This window comes from Bison bison, unplaced genomic scaffold, assembly GCF_000754665.1.
Source record: "Bison bison bison isolate TAMUID 2011002044 unplaced genomic scaffold, Bison_UMD1.0 scf7180017864180, whole genome shotgun sequence".
Taxonomy (NCBI): Eukaryota; Metazoa; Chordata; class Mammalia; order Artiodactyla; family Bovidae; genus Bison; species Bison bison.
In genome coordinates this window covers 16,018,763-16,025,426 of record NW_011494752.1, presented here as the reverse complement: position 1 = coordinate 16,025,426, position 6,664 = coordinate 16,018,763, and positions in this window count along the sequence as shown.

The following is a 6,664-nucleotide window of genomic DNA, read 5'->3' as shown; positions in this document are numbered from 1 at the left end:
GCACACAATAAACCCTTTCAGAATGGAGACATTAGTTTTAGTCTTGAAGTTATCTCTTATTCTTTTCTAGGATATTTTCCTTCCCTTCAATTTATTCATTATTATTTTTCTGGGGTTCCTAATAGCTGTACGATCCTTCTGGATTTGTCTTCTGTGTTTGCTGTCTCTTCTCTGATTTCCATTTGTCACTCTTTTGCTCTCTATATTTTTTCAAGTTGTATTTATTTATTTTGGCTGTCCTGGGATTTCATTGCTGAGTGCAGGCTTTCTCCAGTTGCAGTGAGCAGGGGCTACTCTGGTTTGGAGTTCGGGCTTCTCATTGTGGTGGCTTCTCTTGTGGCTCGTGGGCTCTCGGGCTCGTGGGCGTCAGTAGTCGCAGCACGTGGGCTTAGTGGCCTCCCAGCATGTGGAATCCTCCCAGACCAGGGAGAATCTGGTCCCCTGTGGACCACTGGGCCACCTTGCTCTATTATTTTTAGAAATCCACCCCCCCAACTCTATGTTTTAATCCTTCTAATGAACATTTTACTTTTGCAACCACACTTTTAGTCCCTGCAAAATAATTCTTGTTCTCTGTTTCTCTTTCATACAGCATCCTGTTCTTTTTTTATGGATGTTTTGTCTTCCTGAATCTCAAAGTATATTAGATCTTTCTCTTTGTACTCTGGATTATCTCTTTTTTCTTGTGTTACCTTTTGTTTTGTTTTTTTTTTGCTTATTTTCGTCTTTCTTTGCATGCAGATTCTCCTTATATGCCTGGTGATCATTGGTAATACGTGATAAAGAAGCACCTAGGTATCCTCAGTGATGGCATCACCAACTCGATGGACAAGAGTTTGAGTACGCTCCGGGAGTTGGTGATGGACAGGAAAGCCTGGCATGCTGCAGTCCATGGGGTCCCAAAGAGTCGGACACAACTGAGCGATTGAACTGAGGTATCCTCAATTATATTATTTCTTCTCTACATCTCTCCCTGGTAGAAATTTGGCCTAGAAATTCTTTGTGAATCAAGATAGGATATATCAACTGAAAGGCTTCAGTAGGGATAGGGAGAGTTGATGGTCAATTGTCAGTTTATTTTTCCAAGAGACTTTTGCCCAGGAAGATGAATGTTCCAAATTAACTTTACTGCTTATTCCAGGAACTTCCGGTAAGACCCATTAGCTCTTCAACAGAAGGCATCAACTGATGAAGAAGGAAACAGACAGAGCTGGACTCCATCTTAGGCCTGGCTGCGAACATTAGGCTACACGCATGGTCACCCTCCCAAAGGACTCTGAACTTTGTGCCCGGTGTCTACAGAAATGGCATACCCATGGAAAACCAGACCCCTGGATAAAAGAGCCTCAAGACTTGTACTTGGATTCTCCTTTGCCTAAAAGAGTATGCTAATTATCTCTGTAACAGAACAAAGTGGTAAATTCCATTATGTTTATCAGGATATGACCCCAGGCCTACTGATAAACATCCACTGTTTATCTAGTCTTGTGACACAGGAATCATGGGTTAACTTTGATCCTATCTCTCTTTACCTTGTCCAGACTAGTTTCAAGGAATTTGGGGAGGTGGGTTTGAGCAAGTACACTTAGGGTATATAAGGTTTTCACAAAACCTGGTCGGGGTCCTTGGCTAAGAGGAGACTGTGTCTTGGGCGCGCCGGTGTAATAAACTGCACTCCACTATCTGCATTGTCCTTCTGAGTGAGTTTTTTTACCGGAACGCGTGGCTACAACATTTGGTGCATTGGCCAGGAAACTCCTCACTTTGAGGAGACAAGTCCCATTTGGGACTTCTTCTAGGCCTTGCAGCTTGAATCTTCTAGAGGGGGGAAGATGCCTTGCCCTTCTGGAGGGATTCTGGGTCTCAATGCCTGGACCTTTCATGTTAGCAGGTAGTGGACAGCAGCAGGGAAACTGAGCGCTCAGGTGAGGAGGAACCCAGGTGGAAGAGGGGGCCTGATCACCCCCCTGGGAGGGACTAGAAGGAGCGGGGACCCACAGGAGCCTGGAATAGGCAGGCGGCGATTCCTTGGTACACAGGTCGACCAGTGTGCTAGGGCTTAGGAAGGGAATTTGCCAAGGTCATTAAGGAGGTGTGTCCACTCCATCTCAGGGAAAATTATTACCAGTGATCGCCAGGGGATTTTTAGGATAGGAAACTTGTCGTTGTATGTTCATATTCTGCCCTCCCCCAGGAGGTGTCCCGTCTGCTGTGAAATGCTTGACCCCCTTGGAATTGTCAGGCTAGAAGAAGGGGGATACATAAGTGAGTATGAACTGGCTTTTCCGGAGACGGCCTGGGACATGGGATATTTAACCCATCTATGTTTTCATCCTCACCTGATCAAGCCCACCAAGGCAGAACGGACTTTAAGGTAGAAACAGTCTTGGACCACGTTGTGTTCTGGTTCGGCCTTGCTGACCGGCAGGTGAAGACACGCCGATCCCCCTTCTCCCTCTGGGATCTGGCAGGATTTGGACAAGGATAACCTGCCCCTCCCCCATACTGGATGACTCGCCCACCGGCCCAGTGCTCCACCAGGACGGAGGCCGCCTTAATTCCAGATCCAGGGCCAGGTGAAGTTCCTGCAGCAGCTGCTGCTCCTCCACCAGCTCTCCCACAGTCGTAGAGACGCCACCTTGGCAGGCTCCGATCTGGTGGCAGAAACCTCTGGCCAACACTTCCAGGATCCGGCTCCAGCCGAACAGCCCAAGCTATACCCGCTTTTCCCGGTGAGTTTGACAGGAAGGGGAGGGAGACGTTGGAATTAAGCAGAGACTGAGCTCTGCCAGAGAGCCGGAGGGAACAGACAAGAGGTTTGCAATGCTAGCTGCTGCTCTGGGAAAGTCCATCTCTGGCCCTCTGGAAACCTCCTCTGCCCCAGGGACAGGACAGTCCTTCAACGGGTTCTACCGGAGGCCCCATTACAGACAAACCAGTGTGCCTAGTGCGGAGGTTTTGGCCACTGGAAGAATAAATTCCCTAGGGCAAGAAAAGAAGAGGAAGCTCCCGCAGCTGTGGGGCTTGCTGGCTTGGAAATTAAATAGGGCTGCCAGGGCTCAGAGATATCAGGTCCCCGAGAGCCCATGGTAACCTTAAAAGTGGGGGACCAAACAGTTACTTCATGGTGGATACAGGAACAGAACTGTCAGTAGTAACAAAGCCTGTGGCACCACTGTCCAAAAAGACTACCGCTGTAACTGGGGTATCGGGAGAAGAGATGAGTAAATCATTTTGCCAGCCCAGAAAATGTCGGATGGCGGGGCACCAAGTGATTCATGAATTCCTCTACATTCTGAGGTCCCAGTACCCCTGTTGGGAAGAGACTTGCTCTCTAAACTAGGAGCACAAGTGACTTTCTCCCTAGGAGAGGCCCACCTTCCAGATGGGCACTATGACTTATTTGCTCTCTCTCTCAAGACCCCCCAAGATGACTGGAGGTTGCATGAGCCTCTGAAGGAAGAATCAGGTGGGCCAGGAGAGCATGAGAGAGAGCTAACTCAATTATTCCCTGAGGTCTGGGTGGAAGATAACCCCCCCTCCCCACAGGCTGGCTAAACATCAAGCCCTAGTGATAATAGAACTCAAACCAGGCACCATCCCAGTTACAAAGCGCCAGTACCCGCTACCGATAGAGGCTTGGGCTGGCATACTGCCCCACATCAATAGATTAAAACAGGCGGGCACTCTAGTAGAGTGCCAGTCGGCTTGGAATACACCGATCCTGCCAGTCAAAAAGGAAGAAGGACAGGACTATAGGCCTGTAGAAGATCTCAGGCTAGTCAACTAGGCTACTGTGACTTTACACCCCACTATTCCAAACCCCTATACCTTACTTAGCCTCCTCCCGCCAAGGACTAAAGTTTATACTTGCCTAGATCTCAAGGATGCCTTCTTCTGCATACACCTCACCCCAGCGTCACAGCCCATCTTTGCCTTTGAATGGGAAGATCCAGTCGGGGGCACCAAATAACAGCTCATCTGGACTCCCCCACAAGGGTTTAAAAATTCCCCAACCATCTTTGGGGAAGCCTTGGCTTCTGACCTGAACTCATCCCATCTGGAAGAGTATGGATATTGGTTCCTACAATATGGGGATGACCTGCTGCTGGCTGCCGAGACCAAGGAAAAATGTTGGGAAGGGACAAAAGCACTGCTCCAGCTGCTGATGGAAGCAGGTTACCAGGTGTCGAAGAAGAAGGCACAGATCTGCAAGGAGGAGGTAAGGTCTCTGAGGTTTGTTTGAAAGAAGGACACAAGGTTCCAGACCCTAGTTGGGTCCTATATACTGATGACACTAGCCTCATAAAACAAGGACAACGGCTGTCAGGTTAGCCAAAGTGGAAGGGGCCATCAAGACTGAAAAGGGATGGTGGGAATTGCCAAGTGGCAAATTATTGGTACCGGAGGAGCTGGCACACAATCTGGTAAGCCAAACACACCAAGTGACCCACCTAGGCCATGCTGCCTGCTCACAGGTTAATGCTGCCTCTCGGGTATTCAGACAAAAACCTCCGGGTATTCAGCTGAAAGGCACGCTACCCTTTGAACACCTGGGAGTGGACTTCACTGAAATGAAACCTCATCGACACTACCATTACCTGCTGGTCATGGTATGTACGTTTTTGGGATGGGTAGAAGCTTTCCTACCTGGACTGAAAGAACATCAGAAGTAGCCCGGTGCCTGCTTAGGGAAATAGTTCCCAGATTTGGATTTCCTACCAGCATTGGATCAGACAATGGCCCGGCTTTTGTAGCTGATTTAGGACAACAAGTAAACAAAACTATAAACATCAAATGGAAACTGCACACTGCATATAGGCCCAGAGTTCTGAGATGGTGGAATGAACCAACCGGCCATTAAAGAGACTCTCCAAGTGGATCATAGAGACTGACTGCTCCTGGATGGACTTATTTCCGATTGCTCTGCTCAGACTCAGGATGCCACAGTCCCAAGGGTCTTCTCCGTACAAAATTGTGTATGGGAGGCCCCGTCCCATAATAAGACAGGTGTTAACAAATTTGCCTCAGGTAAGGGGGGATAGGATTTTGTAGCAGATGGAACTGGGTAAGGTAATAAATCGGGTAACTAAGTTTGTACAAGAAAGGGTGCCATTCCCCCTTGGGGAACAGATTCATGAGTTTATGCCTGGTGACCAAGTATGGGTCAAAGTTTGGAAACTTGATTTGCTAGCCCCTCGGTGGAAGGGCCCTTATACCGTTATTCTAACTACCCCTACTGCAGTTAAAGTTGCAGGTATTGTCCCTTGGATCCATCATACGAGGGTGAAGAGAACATATCACGCAGACCCAGAAAACGCTGAGTTGACTGCACAGATGGAACCCGCTGACCCTCAAGAGACTAAGACCATCCTTAAGAAGAAGGAAAAGATGATCCCAGACGAGCCCCTTGAGGATGAAGCCACATAATCAACTCCTGCTGCTTGGTCTCATCAACGTGCACATTCCTATGCCAACTTCCACAATTCTTCCAACTGTTGGGTATGTGGGGCTATGCCTCTGTCTGTGATGGATGGACTTCCCTGGTGGCTGTCACCGCTCCGCCAAGGAGATTTTAAACCACTCTGCTCTTTTCTGGGACACAATCATAATCTTTCCCTGCTCTCTGGGTGTAAGCCAGACCTACAGTCAATAGATTCAGGTCATAGGGTTACATTTGATATAAATGCCAGTGTAACAAAAGCCTAACCTACAACAAGCCCTGGTAAATCTACCTTATTTACATGCTAGGTGGCCAAGATCTGTGTTTCAGTGGTATAAGTATATTGCTGCCTTATTCATACCCTCTATAGGGACAATAGATATTATGATTAAAGTAGAAGCCTTGACTAATTTCACAAAACAGGCCCTCCTAGATAAAACAAAAGCCATCCAAGCCTTAAATGAAGAGCACATCCAAATGAGAAAAGCAGTAATTCAAAATAGAATGGCTTTGGACATACTCACAGCTGCTCAAGGAGGGACCTGTGCTATAATTAAGGTTGAATGTTGTGTATGCATTCCTGACTTATCGGGCAATGTATCAACTGCTTTAGATGTCATGAAAAACCAGGTAAAAGCAATGTCAAATGAAAACGTTCCTTTATGGACTTTGGTCCTATCTTGGGTGAAGGGCGATTGGTGGAAAACTATATTTACCATTGTTATAGTTGCCTTGATAGTTCTGCTTTGTGAACCCTGAATTTTACAATGTATTCAATGTATCCCTATGAATGATGCTCATAATATGAATTAAGAGCATCAAGATGGGAGAATGAAGGAGGAAACAGACAGAGCTGGACTCCATCTTAGGCCTGGCTGCGAACATTAGGCTACACGCATGGTCACCCTCCTAAAGGACTCTGAACTTTGTGCCCGGTGTCTATAGAAATGGCATACCCATGGAAAACCAGACTCCTGGATAAAAGAGCCTCAAGACTTGTACTTGGATTCTCCTTTGCCTAAAAGAGTATGCTAATTATCTCTGTAACAGAACAAAGTGGTAAATTCCATTATGTTTATCCGGATATGACCCCAGACCTATTGATAAACATCCACTGTTTATCTAGTCTTGTGACACAGGAATCATGGGTTAACTTTGATCCCATCTCTCTTTTACCTTGTCCAGACTAGTTTCAAGGAATTTGGGGAGGTGGGTTTGAGC